General features: G+C 42.0%; 1 non-coding gene across 1 annotated transcript; it reads left to right on the top strand.

Moving 5' to 3' along the window:
- Positions 1-17,369: 17,369 nt before the first annotated feature.
- LOC148045667 (U2 spliceosomal RNA) lies at positions 17,370-17,554 on the top strand. The gene has a single exon (XR_015696840.1). It is a non-coding gene; the product is annotated as a U2 spliceosomal RNA (small nuclear RNA).
- Positions 17,555-19,071: the final 1,517 nt, after the last annotated feature.

Here is a 19,071-nt window from a genome sequence, read left to right as displayed (position 1 = left end):
GCAAATAATAAATCAGGTGATAGAAGACTATTTTTCTAAGTTCGGCAACACAGTTCAAGTTCTTTCCAGTCTAAATGAGCAAGTCAGGGAGAAGAACTAACCAACCAACCAGAATTTGGGATTGACCATCTACTTAATGTTTGAGGAATTATTTAGAAATACAAATCTTCTTCTCTGACTTCATTGTGCCCGAACAGTTTACCAGAAATATAAAATACTGCCTTTGGGTCTTCCTAGAATGAAAAGAAGGTTTTTTCCCCCCATTTCTGAACTCTAATGAACCAAATTAACATTTGAGATTTAGGAATGGTCAAGTTCTGGATTTATCCCATTCTGCTTATCATCAAGGAAGAGGGTTTTGTTGTTGTTGTTGTTGTTGTTGTTGTTGTTAAGTCTTTTTAAATTAGAGCTATCAGTTGAACCACAGACAACTGGGCTACCCTACACAGTAGCAAAAAGACATACCAACTCTTTGCTGTCATCTGTTGCAAATGTCAGCAAAGTTGCAGTCCATATACTTTATGATTGATAGCTTTTAAAGTTTTCATCTAGAGATTCTTGTAAAACTCTCCCTTTCTGCCTCTAGATTTTAGAAACCCAAGTAAAGAGGTATGTGATGTAGAAACAATGTACATTAGGTATATTGCTATTTTGACTGTTGACTTAATCGAACTGGGTACTGTCAGCTCCGGCCAGCCCAGAGGCTTGGGGCTGCCATTCAGGGGAGAAAACCGGGCCAGCTGCCAAGACTCACCAGGTTTCACTCCTCCACAAGCAGCTGAGTAATCTACAAAGCTATTGATAACTGACTGGCAACAATCCATGATTAATTGCCAGGTGGTTTTTGTTCTGGGTTATGAGGGGATGGGTGTGCGCACGCACAGGGTGCAGGTTATCCTAATTACTAAGTAACTATAAAAGGTGGCAGGGAGTACCAGGTGGCAGCTCTGACAATTTATTCATTGCCTTAGTGCTTTGTTGGTCAGTTCGTGCCGGAGGAAGAATACAAACTGCATTTACACACCGTTTCTGTGTTTGGCTGTTTTCATTAACCCTTTGTAACCTGACAGGTACCATGTAAGATAAATACTAATCTATACTAATACTATACCAGTTTCACTTCACGCTACCTTGAAAAATGCCTCAAGGGTCACACTCAGAGGTGGTATTCAGCAGGTTCAGCGGGTTCTGACAGTTCTGGAGAACCGGTAGTGGAAATTTTGAGTAGTTCGGAGAACCAGTAAATACCACCTCTGACTGGCCCCACCGCATCTATTTTCCTTATCCCAGCTGATCGGGAGGGAATGGGGATTTTGCAGTAACCTTTCCCACCACACCCACCAAGCCACACCCACCAAGACATGCCACGCCCACCAAACCCTGCTCACAGAACCGGTAGTAAAAAATTTGAAATTCCACCACTGTACTATACTATGTGTTTTGTTCCATTGTTACTTATTATAAATATTGTATAAGCAATCTGAGTAATTATTTATGATATGTTCAGGTTTATTTTTATTATTTTGTCTTTCATCCTCCATCAATAATCAATATGCCACCCATTGGTAAAACTCTGCCAAAAAAGAATAGCAATAGCACTTAAGACTTTTATACCATGTTACAATGCTGTACAGTCCTCTATAAGCTGTTTTACAGAGTCAACCTATTGCCCCCAACAATCTGGGTCCTCATTTTACTCACCTCGGAAGGATGGAAGGCTGAGTCAACCTTGAGATTTGAACTGCCAAATTGCAGGAAGCCGGCAGTCAACAGAAGTGGCGTGGAGTACTGCATTCTAACCACTGCACCATCAAGGCTTGGTGGTTAGAGTAAAGAAAAAAGGAAAGATTTTTAAAAATCTTATCAGTGAAACTACAGGAACTGGTCCAGGCAGTCACCAGGAATTGACACTGACTCAGAGCAAACATACATCCATGCACACATGCATGCATGCACGCACACACCAGGGGTGGGTTTCAACTGGTTCGCGGCAGTCCCCGCAAACCGGTTGGTCGGCGAACCCGGAAGTAAGTAAATTCTGGGAACGGCGAAGGGCCCACCCGCCCGCCCGCGCTCCTTACCCGGTTTTGACGAGTTCTGTGCTTCCATGCATGTGCAGGACGCATACAGTGCCTGCGCGATCCTCCAGGAGCAGCTGGAGCATCGCACAGATGCTAGTACGCATGCGTGCGCTGCGCGCGTGCACGAGGACGCCGCCGGCCCTGTTCCAACCGAACCGGTTTGAACGGGGTGAGAAACCCACCCCTGGCACACACCCACACTCATTAACAAAACAGAAGCTTGTCACCTTCTCCAAAACAATTTCAATCTATTAATAGACACTACTAAATCCAATTTCCCCCCCCCACCAACTCAGATGAGACTTAGATGTGGAAAGTACATTTCAATCACTTGCTCTTCTGTCCAAAGAGCAGGAGAGATTTTGAATGTGTGAGAATATGCAAAAGGGCCGGTACTCAGGTTCTGTAGCACGAGCTCTCTATCCCAGACATACAGCCTTTTCTTTTCTTTCTTTTTTTTTAAAAGTCTCTGTTCCCATGTCACTTTGTAACCACAGGCCAACACAAACATCTGCTTACAAAAGATGAACTATTCCATGGCTGTCTCCATTGCTATTCTACCATTTTATTTCAGTTGATAAATTTGTGCTTAGCGCTTAAATTGTTCAGCATGGCTTACTAATTTGGTAATATTTATTTTGGCAAGGATTGCTGAGGGCAGCTGCTCTCAATGTACTGTGGGGTCCTTTGTTTTGTTTTGTTGGGGGGGGAGGGAGGAAAGAAAATGTCTTTCTCCCCACTCCTCACCTTCATAACAAGATCTGGGATAGGAAAAAGCCGCCGTGTCATGGTCAGGACTGGGCTTCCTGTTTATGAGTCACCATATTTTATATAATGGAAGGTGTTAGATGACATTTCTCAGCCGAAGGATCCTGCACAGCTCGGTGTCACAAGTATAGCATCCTGCATATTACACACACTTGCACACACACAAACACACACACACACACAGCCAACCAGGGTGGTCTGAGACTGACTTACTGACCTTGCACAATGGTGTGTGGGATTGCTTGAAAGAAACAGTAGTTAGAAGGCTACACCAGCTACTTTTTAACATCCTGCTTTATTGGGCAGTTTTATTGGCTGCATCCATACAGTGTAACTAGGAGCAATTTATCATTTAATCATGGTGTTCAAAGAGGCCTTGGTTTACATGTACATTAAACAGATGTGTGCATTGCTAGCTCCTAGGGTCTAAGGGTTTCCCCTCCCTCTCATTCACTCAGTGAAGGTAGTATGGCTTTAGTCTTCCGGCAGGGCTTGCCGCTCTAGGCACTTTTGCAAAAAGGGTGCATTAAAAAAGAGTTTCAATCTTTGGGACTTTTTTTTAGGGGCAAGGGGCAGATATGTATAAGAACCCTCTCCAATATGCAAGCATAGATAGAGTCATTTGGGGAGTTTTTTAGGGGCAAGGGGCAGATATGGATAAGAACCCTCTCCAATATGCAAGCATAGATAGAGTCATTTGGGGAGTTTTTTAGGGGCAAGGGGCAGATATGGATAAGAACCCTCTCCAATATGCAAGCATAGAGAGAGTCATTTGGGGAGTTTTTTAGGGGCAAGGGGCAGATATGGATAAGAACCCTCTCCAATATGCAAGCATAGAGAGAGTCATTTGGGGAGTTTTTTAGGGGCAAGGGGCAGATATGGATAAGAACCCTCTCCAATATGCAAGCATAGATAGAGTCATTTGGGGAGTTTTTTAGGGGCAAGGGGCAGATATGGATAAGAACCCTCTCCAATATGCAAGCATAGATAGAGTCATTTGGGGAGTTTTTTAGGGGCAAGGGGCAGATATGGATAAGAACCCTCTCCAATATGCAAGCATAGAGAGAGTCATTTTCTCAGAAATGTTTCTTTGCAATAGCAGTTACAGCAACAATAGCCCTTGCAGGTTTCTTTCTTCTTTTTCCCTGGGATCTATTTTATACACAATGTTTTTAAAAATAACATTCTTACAAACAGATGAAATGAAATAAGGAAAAGGGATGGGGATAAAAACATAAGCAAATGCAAGATTCTGCACCATGTTATCTTTAATGCAAAACACACTTCTGCAAGTACTTCTACTTTTTGTGTGTGTTTGAAAGAAAGAGGAGGATAATTCCAGAAGTTTGAGGACGGAAGTGCACTCTTTTATTTTCTAGCTGCTAAATCTCTTCCATCACCACCATCACTCCTAGAACTACAGTGGCCATGTCTAACACAAAGGAATAACGATGTCAGCCTCTGTTTTGCTGCTTGCTTTTCGGCTGCCATTGAAATGGGGAGGGAGGGCATGGTATTTGGGTGAGGGAAATAATCTGTACAGGAGGATTGTTAATTGGGAGTTGTTCTCACCGTTCATTTGCGCATGTAGAAGGAGGGGAGTTTCCCGCCAAGGCCAACTGTCCCGGCATACCAACCTGATGATGATTTTTGAAGATGTCTCCCACCTGACAGTTGTGGAGATATACGATTGGACTATGGACTGGGGTACCATAGGGGAGGGGAATGAATCATGTATTGATATCTAATGCTTTCGCGCTCTTTTGCTCAGATCCAGCTTTGCTTAGCTTCTCATTACTTATGATCAGTAAAAGTACTCTTAATTCTGCAAAATGGAGTTGAGTGGTTTCTTTCTTGGTTATTAAGGGATGGAGCCGTGACAAAATATTTTGATGGGGGATAGTAAAAGATGCTATTTTGTTTATTAGTATAAGTGCACTGAGGGAGCTCAACCAATCTCATTGTACATATGTCGTGCATATGGGATTCAAAATTGTTTACTACCAGTTCTGTGGGCATGGCGGGCATGGCAGGGAAGGATACTGTGAAAACCCCATTCCCTCCCCACTCCTGCGGGAAGGATACTGTAAAATCTCCATTCCCTTCCCAACCCACTCCAGAGGAAGGATACTATAAAATCCCCATTTCCTCCCCACCCCACTAACCTGTTTTCCAGTTCCATTCTCCTATGCAGAGCAACAAAAGCAAATCAGCCGGGACTTCAATTAGCTGGGACTTGGGAGGCAGTGAATAGATGGGGGCAGAGCCAGCCAGAGGTGGTATTTGCCGGTTCTCTGAACTACTCAAAATTTCCACTATTGGTTCGCCAGAACTGCCTGAATATCACCTCTGAGGTAGGCCCTTGACGTCTTTCCACTTTAGTTTAGTATTAGAATTCAGAGGGAGTAAACTACAGAAGGGGAGAATCCAACACTTGTCAATCTACCTGAGCTGATGCAGTCTCACTGCTTCCTCCTCTCTTTCTCTCTGTATGCTGTGTGTCCCTCTTAGACAACTTCAGACAAATCCTTATCTGAACTTCATCATAAATCATGGTGAGATTGTGGCAGCTCATGTTCAGTACAGCTTTCTTGTCCTAAAGAAGTATGTGGACTTCAATTCCCAGAATTCCTCAGCCACATGGCTGGCTGGAGAACTCTGGGAGTTGAAATGTACACACTTTAAAGTTGCCAAGTTGAAAAACACGGCTCTAAAGCATAATTTGGGGACCTTTCTGCTTGAGGATTTCATGGAAGCAGTTCTGAGCATCTTGGATTCAACAGTATTATAATATTCTATAGAATCATCTGCATTAGAATTAGAGTTATTTATTTGTCCGTGCACAACAGAGGTGGTATTCAGCAGGTTCTGACCAGTTCTGGAGAACCGGTAGTAGAAATTTTGAGTAGTTCGAGGAATTGGTAAATACCACTTCTGACTGGCCTTGCCCCCATCTATTCTCTGCCTCCTGGGTCACAGATGATCGGGAGGGAAAGCCGAGGTGGCGCAGTGGTTAGGGTGCAGTACTGCAGGCCACTTTAGCTGACTGTGATCTGCAGTTCAGCGGTTCAAATCTCACCGGCTCAAGGTCGACTCAGCCTTCCATCCTTCCGAGGTGGGTGAAATGAGGACCTGGACTGTGGGGGCAAGTTGCTGACTCAATTTGTTAAAAAAAAAAATTGTAAACCGCTTAGAGAGGGCTGAAAGCCCTATGAAGCAGTATATGTCTAATAGATAGATAGATAGATAGATAGATAGATAGATAGATAGATAGATAGATAGATAGATAGATAGATAGATAGATAGATAGATAGATAGATAGATAGATTTTGCAGTAATCTTCCTCTGGAGTGGGGAGGGAATGGAGATTTTGCAGTATCCTTCCCCTGTCATGCCCAGCAAGTCCACAGAACCGGTAGTAAACAATTTTGAATCCCATCACTGGTGCACGACATATGTACAATGAGATTGGTTGCGCTCCCTCAGTGCACCCCCTCCAAACACAATACAACTCACAGTGACTGATTTACTCCTGCCAATTTACTCCTGTGGTTATTTTACAGTAAAATTAATCATCGCTTTTAAATGTTGCAGTTTTGTCGACAGCCCATATCCCCACATGTGTTAACCTTTACCTCATCTCACTCCCAGTTCTTGAACTTCAGTGGCCCCAAGGGGACAGTAATTCAATAACACGGTGGCCTCACTTCCTGGGAACTGCTCAGAATAACCTCCTTTTTAAATAAGAGGAGGCAAGTACAGTACATGCATCATGAAATTTACAAACAATTGTTTTTGTATTTCCTTTTTTGCTGGTGTGGGGATAAAGGAACGATGAGAGGGCAGGCCTGCTGAAACGTTACCTTGAAGACAAGTTCCCCACCCAAGCCAGCTAGGTCTGCATTTTCAAATGATTTCACATTTTTAAAAAGTCAGTAGAGCGTGGGACAGATTGTCAGCCTTACTTACCGCTCTGAGTGGTCTATCTTCAGTCTACTTTCTCAAGCTAGGGGAAAAAATCCTCACAAAGGTGAAAGTAAAATTAATAGTAATTTTTTCCTCATTCTTTTTTGTGAGCATTACGCTTGGAATAGTTCCTAGAGGTTCACTGACAAATGAGCGCTCAACAATAGCGTGCCAACGAAACCGTGGCGAGAAAACTGCGAGGTCAAAATCGCACCGACGAATGCGTGCAGAAGCGTGCTGACAACAGCGCGCCGACAAAACCCTAACCCTAACCCTAACCCCTAACCCTAACCCTAACTCGCCTTCAACAAACAACTAATAACAACCTAATAACCCTAACCCTAACCCTAATCCTAAACCCTAACCCTAACCCTAACTTCAACAAACAACTAATAACAACCTAATAACCCTAACCCTAACCCTAACCCCTAACTCTAACCCTAAACCTAACCCTGAACCTAACCCTAACCCTAACGCTTACCTTAACTTAAATCACACTTTTGTGGGCGCGGTTTTGTCGGCGCGCTTTTGTCATGCGCCCATTTGTCGGGTCACGGTTCCTAGATATAGTTGACACAGGGATGACTTTGCAAGATGTTTTTGCTATTCTTATTTATTTATTCATTCATTAATTTATTTCAATTTTGCAGACTGCCAAAATTAAGACCAACGCAGTGCAGCACACAACTAAAACCAATACAATACAAAAGAAACAGAAAAAAGAAACTTCATATCAATGAGGGGAAACCCATATTAAAATTCAAACCCGCAAAACACATCACATGAGCACATGGCTAACACAATCTAGGGAAAGTCAGAAAGCTTCCAAGGAGAGGAGAGATCCAGACCTCCAGGGGATGGTATTTTAAAAGCCAGGTGTCCTGACAGATAAGATATTGTGTCTGCATCCCATCAGAGGACATTGATTAATGGAACAGCTGTAGCTTCCAAGGGCAGTCCCATGTAGAAGGCATTATAGTAGTCCACATATGAGAAGGCTAAGATGTGAATGACTTTGAAAAGGTTCAGGAAAAGGCATCAGTGTGCTTGACGAACTTGTGCAAAGATCTCCTGGATATAACTATCACCTGCTCATCGAATAAGAACTATGAATGAAGGGAGACACCCAAACAGGACACAGGTCTGAATAGGAAAACAAAACCACATTTATAACCAAGAGTGAAAAATTATTTGGGCCAGAAGAATCATGTACCCATAACCCTAGTGTCAAGGTTCCAAGTAACGAACCCAAAGCAATGAAAACTCCGAGGTCTAGAGTTTCCTCAAAGCACAATTTTATTAGGAATGTCATATTGGCACAGCTAGTGAAAACCCGATCTATGGCTGGCTTTTGTCCACGCCCCTCCAACACCTAGTAGAGTGTTTTGGCTTCCACGGGAAAGAATGCTATTTTGGCTACACATCCCTCAGCTATCTCTATCTCCCCCCTCATGTCCCCACAGCTCCACCTGGCCTTGCTGTTGCAGCCCTGAAGATGCTCCCAAAATGGCTTCAGGAGTGATTCTTAGGTAAGACACTCTCCAAGACACCCAACTCAATCCAGGCCAGAGGTGGGTTCCTACCGGTTCGGCCTGATTCGGCCAAAGAGGTAGTAACTCAGCCGGACCTGTGATCGTACCTGTTCTGTTGTGACTCAGCAGAAGTTTGCTGTGAGTTGAGTCGGGATGCAGGAATAACAATGCAGCTGCGGCTCATTAGTGTGGTCTTCTGAAGATAAAAGGACTGATGGTGCCATGCCCTGGTGGCAGAAGTCAGCGTTCATTGTTCATCGGTCGTGGTTTGTTTGCGAGAGACACTTGGATAAGTGATTTGCTTTCTGTAACCCTGATTCAAGGAGACACTTGGAGAAGTGATTTGCTTTGTAAGAGATCTTTTGTTTTTGCTTTCTGTTATCTTCTTGCCAGAGACTTTATTTATGTTTATTTTTGGGCTCACAGCCAGCGTGAGCCGAGGCTGATAAAGTTATTTCCTTTTAAGTCTGTCTGACTGTCATCTTTGAACGAGCGAAGGAGGGGGGTCAGAACACTGTTCTATCCTGGGTGCCACCATCTTTATTTTCTGTTCTGCACATGAAGAACAATCTTCATTGGAAAAAAATATATATTTTGCCCTTTTTTAACAGTGTATGCATGTGCAGACCTTTTTAAGCGCAAATGTACACACACACATTTTTCGGCACCAAACCGATAGTAATGCTGGCAGGAACCCACCCCTGATCCAGGCCCTCTCAACCCAAGACTCTTTCCTGATTACAGCAATGCAGGAGGGCAAAGCGATGTTTGAGGAAGCTGGGCTGTTCCAAGGAAAGGCGAAAAGGCCAGTTCAGTCTGTCAAAAAGCAATGAAAGATAGAACCTTCAGGATCCACTAAACCTGTATTCATACTCCATAACACTACATTTTTTTCTTTAAAATGTTTTTTATTTTCTATTCTTCTTTTCCCCTGCCATCCTTCAACTTTTTCCATCTTCTGCCCCATCTATTGTTTCGCCACTTACCCCTGCAATTTTCTCTCCCTCTCATTCCCCATTTCTGTTTTTCAAGCACCTGAATACTAGGTGAAAAAATGGCCTAGCATTAAAGGATGAATCATTTGCAAGATCAGAGAGCTTTAGCGGGTCAAATATTGCCTCACCAGATCCTTGGCAGTTCTCCGTAATCAATCGGAGCCTGGATATTTAATTGTTGTCCGTCTCAGCAGGCATATATTATGGTTAAGTCCAATCTGATGCATTTGGAGGGGGCTGACAACTCCGGCACGTAACATTAATCCCAGCATGCTCTATTGATATGTACCATGAAAAAGGCACACTGTTCTCCCAAGTGTTTGTCTTCTTCACTTTATTATCATTCTCTTTGATAAGGTCAGCTGTGCTGGTCTCGCAGAGACCATTAGGGTGCTTTTGCTTATTTAATTCACTCGCTGCGAAAGTGTGCACTGCTTTTAGTGGCGCTTGTACAAATTCCAGCACTAGAAGGTTTGGTTTCATGTAGCTGAACTCCAGCGAGAGAAATATTTCAGCCGTGAATCAATCCTGGGAAAAGGACGGCTAGCAAGGTAGGGAGTGTTTATAGAAGATGTTTCTTCACTACTAGTAAAACATGTCTTATTGATAGTTCAGGAGGTGCTGGTATTCAGGTTTTTGAAAGAGTCTTATGACAGGCCAGCCACTTCAAAGTTCACTGATGTATGCATGAGAATATGCTTTCCAAAGACAGGAGGTTAGGCTGCTGTTCTTTGAAAAGGAGGCATGGGTCAAGCTTAACTCCTATAGTTCCCTGCTGGCTCTGCCTGAATCCGAGGTGGCGCAGTGGTTAAATGCAGCACTGCAGGCTACTTTAGCTGACTGCAGTTCTGCAGTTCGGCGGTTCAAATCTCACCGGCTCAAGGTTGACTCAGCCTTCCATCCTTCCGAGGTGGGTGAAATGAGGACCCGGATTGTTGTTGGGGGCGATATGCTGACTCTGTAAACTGCTTAGAGAGGGCTGAAAGCCCTATGAAGCGGTATATAAGTCTAACTGCTATTGCTATTGCTATCTGTCTGGCATACAGTATATGGACATTTCCTAACTGATGCAGTTTAATTGGGTCTTAAAAATTAATGCTCAAATGGAGGAAGAACAAGTCAAGGAGACAATGGTTATATGGGCTAAAAAAATTTAGATACAACATTGATTTGGACAATTGGCAAAAACTCTGGGAAAGAAATTGGAAATTGACATGAGCCACATCATACAAAGATAATCTTTATAAATTGTTCTACAGGGGGCATCTCCCTTGGCAAGATTGGCTAAAATGTTTAGTAACACATCCCCAAAATGTTGGAAATGTAAACAATCACCAGGCACATGCTACCACATGTGGTGGACCTGTAAAAAAGCAAGGAGATTTTGGTTGCAAATTCAGATGTGGCTAGAACAAAATGGTTGGACAACGTATAGAATTCAAGCCAGAATTATTTCTGTTAGGTATTATAACAGAAACCCTATAGCAAACGGTAAATATACCTAATACTTCATATCCTAACAGCAGTGAGAATGCTATATGCACAGCAATGGAAAAGTGAAAATACCCCTTCAGAAAAGGAGATAATAAGGAAGATATTAACATGTGCAGAAATGGATAGGCTATTGTTAGAATTAAAAAACAAAGGAGAGACAAAATATTATAACACATGGAATAGATTTTATCAATAGCTGGAAACATGAGGTGGTAGTCAGAACATGAAAAAAATAGGCTAAGTAGACCTGAAATGAGATATTATATAGGTATTAGAATGAATACATTGGTCAAAAATAATTGTATAAGACTATCAATGTGTAAGTAGTATATATGTTATTTGTCTTTTACTTTGGTTTCTATGGCTGATGAAACACCAGGACAATCACACTGTGTTTGATGTACTTATATGTAAACAATAACAGTATATTTTTAAAAAATAATGTTCATTTGCCAGACATTTAATTTTTTTAATCAGATATGCATTATTTACAAGATTGAATGCTATTTTTTCAAAAAGTGTGCAGTAGGGCATGCCTGATATGGTGGCAATTGTGTGACTGTCACTGTTATGGACATGTAGGGTTCTATGAAAAGGAGGGAGCTAGGAAATCTTGGGCGGGGGAGGAGTGGGGGAAGGAAGTTTAATATATTTTCCACCCTGGTGCCAAATAAATTAGCACAGCTAAAGCTGCTATCTGCAATGCAATGAGAATTTCCATTGGTATCATTGAAGGTTTCCTTGAGATGCAAATACAAAGATTTCACAAGATTTAAGGTGGTGCTGGGGATTTACTACCTTGATTGTAATCCTTATTAATAGAGAGGAGCGAGTGAAGTGTCAGGCTTGGAAGCCATCATCGTATAGGGTCTCAAACCTGCCACATTTTCAAACATAGTTTACTCTTCTGACCCCCTCCTCCGTCCAGTAATGAATGCCGAGACAAGCTTAACTGGAATGTCCTTTAATTAGCAAAACACCAAAACCTCGGTAGTTGAAAGCCAAGCAAACAAACAGATAAGGACCTTGGCAGCAACTCAGACAAACTCAGGCAGCAATAAACATAGATAAGGCTTGGCAGCAATCCAGCCTGCCAAGCTCACAGAACTGTCCTCCAACATTCAATTCCTGCGTTGACTTCTACAAAGAGGGCCATGTGCGCAAGTAGCTTTTATAGTCTGGAGAGGAACCTAATGACCACCAGCTGAGCACAATCACCTCCTGTAATTGTGTAATTGTTCCTGATGCCTAGTAGCTCTTCGATGGCGTGCATCCAGGAACAACTCACTGCTGGCTTCTGGATCACTCTCCCTTGTCTCCTCCCCACTGGTCCAAGGCTCAGGCGCCTCTGCGCCCTGCTCGGAGTCGAAACCCTGTCCAGGGTCCTCTACATCCTCCAGAGCCGACTCATAGGGCCCCTCGCTGTCGGAGTCTGGTGGCAGCTCCAACGGCTCCTGCTGGGCCACAACAGTTTACCATAGGAAATTGGGAGGGGGGATTGTATGAAGCTTGGGAGATGTGTAGCCAAAACAACATTCTTTCTCCGAAAGTCAAAGTTACTTAGTCCCTGCACTTGGACAGATATGAATAGGAGGAATCTTCCTTCGTGGCAATGATTGATTGGACCATGTGATGGACCTGGGGTGTTGGGCAGAGTCTTGAACTTTCAACTGGGTGGGGAAAACCTGGAAGCTTTCAAATTTGGGTTATCCCAGATGTGCCAACATGGCTCTTATATAAATTGGAGTTTTGAGGAACCTCTTGCCTCAGATTCCAATTTTATTGAGGATGCTATTTGGAACCCTGACATGAAGATATTAGAGAGTCATGGGTGTTTTAGGGACAAGCGGCCATGCCTTATTAGAGCTTTTGACTCTAAAACATGTTTAATAAGCAGCGAAACAAAGTCCATGCTTTGAAGCAGTCTTATTTTATGGATAGTGCAATAAGAAAGAAAAGTAGGAAATATCCAAAGATGCCAATATAGTTCAAAACGTATCCTATGAAGGAGCCAAGACTAAAACAAGATGCTCATTCAAAATTAAGGAAGGGCTGAGGATCAAAGGACCCCACAAAACTATTTATCAGAATTATGCGAATGAAGTTGGGAAGGCATAGGTGGAAAATGAATCAAGGCTATAAGGGAAGGAAAATCTAGGAGAGAAGGAGGGAAGGGGAAGGAGGGAGGGAAGGAAGCGGAGTAGGAGAGAAGAAACGAGGGAAGGAAAGAGGGAGGGAGGGAAGAAGAAGTAGGACCGTTGTAAGATAAGATGGATCTATGGGATGATAAAAAAGCAATCTTCAAGTATATTGTCAACAGTAGGGAAAAATTGTTATAAATACATATTATTAATAACAGTTATGAGATCATATAATTGTGAATGTATATATGAAATTGATAAAATAAAATAAAATAAATTTAAAAAAATTAAGGAAGGGCTGAGGATCAAAGGACCCCACAAAACTATTTATCAGAATTATGTGAATGAATAGCAATATAGCAATAGCAGTAGACTTATATACCGCTTCATAGGCCTTTCAGGCCTCTCTAAGCGGTTTACAGAGAGTCAGCATATTGCCCCCAACAATCTGGGTCCTCATTTTACCCACCTCGGAAGGATGGAAGGCTGAGTCAACCCTGAGCCGGTGAGATTTGAACCGCTGACCTGCTGATCTAGCAGTAGCCTGCAGTGCTGCATCTAACCACTGCGCCACCTTGGCGCAGTGGTTAGATGCAGCACTGAAGTCGGGAAGGCATAGGTGGAAAATGAGTCAAGGCTATAAGTGAAGGAAAATCTAGGATAAAGAGTTTCTTCAAATATACCAAGAGCAACAGAAAACAAAGAAGATCATTGCTTACTTTGAAGAATTGAAAAATCCTAGCAGATGACCAAGGGAAAGAAGAGGAACTCAACTCCTATTTAATTCTGTCTTTCTATCCAAAAGAAATAGTGATTTCGATAGCACTAACTGATAATAAACAAACAAGAGATGTTAAAGGTCACTAGCAAATGGCAAAGGAACATCTGGCTAATTTGAATGCCCATGTTTCTAGGCTCTGAAGACATGCACCCAGTGGTGGGTTCCTACCAGTTCGGCCCGGTTTGGCCAAACTGGTAGTAGCATGCCAGCCTGGGTTGCAGAACCAGAAGTGACGCAGGCTGGACACGCCTTTGAACCGGCTCCTCGGTTGTCGCAGTTGCCGCCGCCATCTTGTTTTTTAATTCTGCGCATGCGCAGAACAATTTCTATTGAACTGCACATGCGTGCAAGTGCCGAGGTGGCGCAGTGGTTAGGGTGCAGTACTGCAGGTCACTTCAGCTGACTGTGATCTGCAGTTCAGCGGTTCAAATCTCACCGGCTCAAGGTTGACTCAGCCTTCCATCCTTCCGAGGTGGGTGAAATGAGGACCCAGACTGTGGAGGCAATTTGCTGACTCAATTTGCTAAAAATCTGTAAACCGCTTGGAGAGGGCTGGGAGCCCTATGAAGCGGTATATAAGTCTAATAAATAAATAAATAAAGTGCGGCCACAAGCAAACCGGCATTAATGCTGGCTAGAACCCACCCTTGCATGCACCCTGAAGGAATTGGCAAAATAGTTTTAGGATCTCTGTCGATCAGCTTCAAGAAGTCCTGGACAGTGGGGGCATAGAAGATGAAAAGGAGCATATTTGATCACTCTTTTAAAAAAAAGAAAAGATCTCAATAATTATCAACCAGTGAAAGGAAAGATACTTAGAGCAGATAATACGGCTGTCATTTGTAATCATCTTAAAGGCAATACCAAAGCCAACATGTCTTTGTCATAAAGCGGTTGTATGAGGCAAATATTGTTTCTTACTCTGACAGGAAAAATATTTCAGTGAGGAATGCTTTGGGTATAAGCTGCCTTCATTTCACCAAAAGTTTTAACAAGGTTCCACCTAATATTCACATTGACAAACTGTTTGTTGTGAAGTTAAAATGGCCCCACAGTAAAGAGGGTCCTCAATTGGCTGATTTACCATATTTGGGAAGTCAACATTAATGGTTCTACTTCAATTTGGGGATAGTAACATTGCAAAGGCTGCAAAGATCTTGATATTAGTGATCCAGATAAGGAGTTGGTGGGTTGTTTATCCAATTTACTGACGACACAACATCGGGCATCTGGTCAAACTCCAAAATAACTGGATAACACTGAAGTCTAGTCGAACAGCCTGAAAGACGGAGCTAAGTGGAACAAATTGTCCCTGTGAAAATGTAAGGGATTATTTTTAAGGAAGTAAAATGTAAAGCACTTGTACAAGATGGAAGATTCATTGCTTGGAAGCACTCGATCACCTGAGGGGGCAAAGAAAAAGTCTGGCTTTTCTCTTGTAATCTGAGCAGAAGACCATGGGATCATGTGGCATGAAAGCTGATTGCAGAACAGTGGAAATTATTTAAACAGATGTGTAATAAAAGCAACTTAATCAAATAATTTAGTATTAAATAGGCGATAACAAATTCCAACTTCTCATTCAACTAAGTAGATCTTTTCTACCAAAATTAGAATTGTCAGCTTTTTTCCCTACATAGCCTTTCCCCCCACATAGCCTTATATCTATCTATCTATCTATCTATCTATCTATCTATCTATCTATCTATCTATCTATCTATCTATCTATCTATCTATAGAGAGAGAGAGAGATAAGGATGTATATGTATATGTATATGTATATGTATATGTATATGTATATGTATATGTATATGTATATGTATATGTATATGTATATGTATATGTATATGTATATGTATATGTATATGTATATGTATTTGTGCTGATAAATAAATAAAGGGAGACTAGTATAGATCTATTTCAAGCTATTTAGCTCTCATCAGCTAGCCATACCCTTACTGGGATTTGAACCTGGGCTATATTACATACTAGGCAGACATCTTAGCCATTAGGCCACAGGCTCTTATCCGTTATCAGCGAAGCCAGGGTGAAAGGTATCTATTAGATTTTACAACCCCCGGTATGCCCAAATATGGGAGGACGGTCACTACTTCCATTCTATGTCCTTCGGCTCGTCACAAGAGACCATCCAGGCAGATGGTCTGTATTTACAGATGGTATTGTACTTGCAGAATTAATATATGCTTTCAGGTAGTTGGCAGAGCATGAAACTCTTGACTCCTTTACTACCAAACCCTATACTGTCAAACAACAGACAAAGAGCAATATTAATCCTAGAGTAATATATTTTCTCAACCTGAATAAGTAAATTAGGAGAAATAAACACGAGAGAACCTTATATTAAACATGAAAAATATTAGTGCCACAGCCAAGGAGAGAAAAAGAGAAATATGAATCCTATTTAACTATGTGAAAACAGGAACCAGAATCAAATTGTTATTTATTTTTTAATTAAATTTTGAAACTACCCATTTCCCTCCCAGAGGAATTCTGAGTGGTGTACAAAATCTAATATTAAAGCATGTGTATAAAATTTAAGAGAGACAAGAATGACTAAAATTCAATGTTAAATGTTATGTTATAGAATATCAAATATATTCTTAGGTTAAATCGTAAACTCTATATTATATTAATAAGAACCTCTCTTGTGTATGATGTCCCTCAGCTTGTTTATTGGCAATGAACTGAAAAATCTGACTCTGTTTAGTCTCCTGTATTTCAACATTCGGTTAATAAAGTTTTGGCAATGTTCTGAGTTCACAGATCTAAACAGATATTAGCCAGGGTGTAGGAGCTCCATTTGATACCCATATTTCAGATAGGCAACATGTTTGGACCAGCCACCACCAATCTGTTGCCTTCCTGTTACGTTGAGATTCCAATTAATAGAATTATTAGCCGACAGCTATGCTGGCTATGGATTCAGTGGATGAATGAATGTTTGAATGTTTGAATGTTTATTATAATTTATAGGCCGCCCTTTTCCCTGAGGGGACTCAGGGCGGCTTACAAAACACGGGGAAGGGGGTACAAAGACAAAAAACATAAGACAATACATAATATTAAAAATAGAGCACAACATTCATTCATCATTCGGGAGGGGACGAACTAAGATTTTTATCCCCAGGCCTGACGGGATAGCCAGATCTTAAGGGCCGTGCGGAAGGCCTGGGCGGTGGTGAGGGTGCGGATCTCCACGGGGAGATTGTTCCATAGCGTCAGAGCTGCAACTGAGAAGGCTCTCCTCCGCGTAGTCGCCAGTCGGCACTGACTGGCGGATGGAATTCGGAGGAGGCCTACCCTGTGCGATCACATTTCTGGGTAACACCAGTTGGGATGGCAAATTTCAGTCCAATAGATTTGATAGAAGTTGCTTCCTCATTATACACTGATCACAGAGTATTCAACTACATTCGACCATCGAGTGTTGTATGCATTCACTCTATGTGGTTCATCTATAGTTTTTGAATTATGTGAACCCAGGAAATTGAGTAAACCGTAGTTCAATTGATCATGGTAACCATGCTGTGAACGCACAGTCAGATGTAAATACTGAGAACATATCACTGAGTCATCAGATGACCTTAAGCATAGCTTCTCGGCCTTTTGGCTAAGATCTAGTATCTGTTCTTATCAGTTTAAGATGACCTTAAGCAGATTTTTAACTCTCAGCTCAAACTACGTAAGATAGTTTAAATGAGAATTGATGGATAATTCCATACACATTGCTCTTTTCACTGTAAATATATGAATATTACATGGATGGGCACCATGCATATTTATATTTGTTGGCTGATATTCAGGATGTCTTGATAGAACTGTAATGGATAGCTTTTGCTGAAGAGAAGAGAAGAGAAAGAAAGAATCTTTCTTCTTCTTCTGAGGCACTATATCCCGGCAAAGCAATTAAGAACTGAATGCAAAAAATATAACTAGTTTTGGTTCTGCAGTAACACCCCTGGAGCTAGAGAGAAATGGAAGCCCTGAGAACACACTTGTGGTTAAGCTACAGCAATATTGCTGGCAGGAGGACCAAAAGAAGAGCCTATATTTAAAAAAAAGGGAGAAAGCTAAAGGGAGAAGAGGCCTTTGCCAAGAAACGCAAACAAAAAGGAAATGTTTGTTTTTAAAAAAACAAACAAAGCTACCGACTAAAACATATGCAAGGAGCAAAGGAAACAAAAGAACACTTCAGTTCTTGATGTTTTAACATTTTGAGGTGGTACATGGGATAGTGCAGAATGTGCCTCTAGGCAGCAGAATGTCACAGCTGTGTAAGCGGAGGGATATCCATGCTGGCCCAGAAATTCACCAGCCATGAAAAAAGCCCACCTAGTTTGCCCGCTTTAACACAGGTCATCTTTGATTTTTGCTAAAAATACGCCTCAAGCACAGAAAGAGCTCAGGCAACCAAGTGAACAGTCCCAAAAGAAACAACTGTTTGGAAAAACTGAGAAATGCCATTCCTTTCCTGGAATGAAATGTTGCTCCAGCTTTTAATGCTATGTGTTCGACAATGACAGAAGAACAAGTTTCTCTTGGAACCCGCAGGTTAGCTTGCTGCCTGTAGCCACCAAGGTGATACAAAAAGCAGAACAGCCTCTCTGCAACATAGCTGGCTACATGAGGTATAGTAATAGCAAAAAAAATAGTCCATTGATAGCAGTGGTGGGTTTCAAAAATTGTTTGAACCTACTCTGTGGGTGTGGCCTCCTTTGTGGGAGTGGCTTGCCGCCCATGTGACCGGATGGGAGTGGCTTGCCACCCATGTGACCGGATATGAAGATGCCGACGACACTTGTCAGAACCACCTTAAATTACCTCACACACAGCACTGGCATGCATAAGAATAGGATGTAAACTTGTTTTTTAAAAGGCATCTTTGGTTTGCGTTAAAACAACTTCAACACATGCAATGTTCTGATTGCACCACAAACGCAGTAGTCATCCTTACCTTTCACAGAGGCACTGAGTTTTATAAATAGGAGCATGATAGTGTAGAATAATCATATCCAAGGACCAGTGGTGGGTTTCAAAAAAATTTGGAACCTCTTCTGTAGGTGTTCTTCTGCTCTTCTGCTTTCCAGGTCCACTGGTAGAACCTCTTCTAATCAGTTCGGTAGATTTGACGAACCGGTTCTACTGAATAAGTGCGAACTGGTAGGAACCCACCTCTGGATGAAATCCAGCAGGTTCTGACAGGTTCTGGAGAAACGGTAGTGGAAATTTTGAGTAGTTTGGAGAACCAGCAAATGCTACCTCTGGCTGGCCCCAGAGTAGGGTGGGAATGGA

Source organism: Thamnophis sirtalis, unplaced genomic scaffold, assembly GCF_051295495.1.
Source record: "Thamnophis sirtalis isolate CommonGarterSnake01/CBP01778 unplaced genomic scaffold, rThaSir2_p1.2 scaffold_5, whole genome shotgun sequence".
In the NCBI taxonomy this organism is placed as follows: domain Eukaryota; kingdom Metazoa; phylum Chordata; class Lepidosauria; order Squamata; family Natricidae; genus Thamnophis; species Thamnophis sirtalis.
This window is presented reverse-complemented; position numbering and strand designations above follow the sequence as displayed.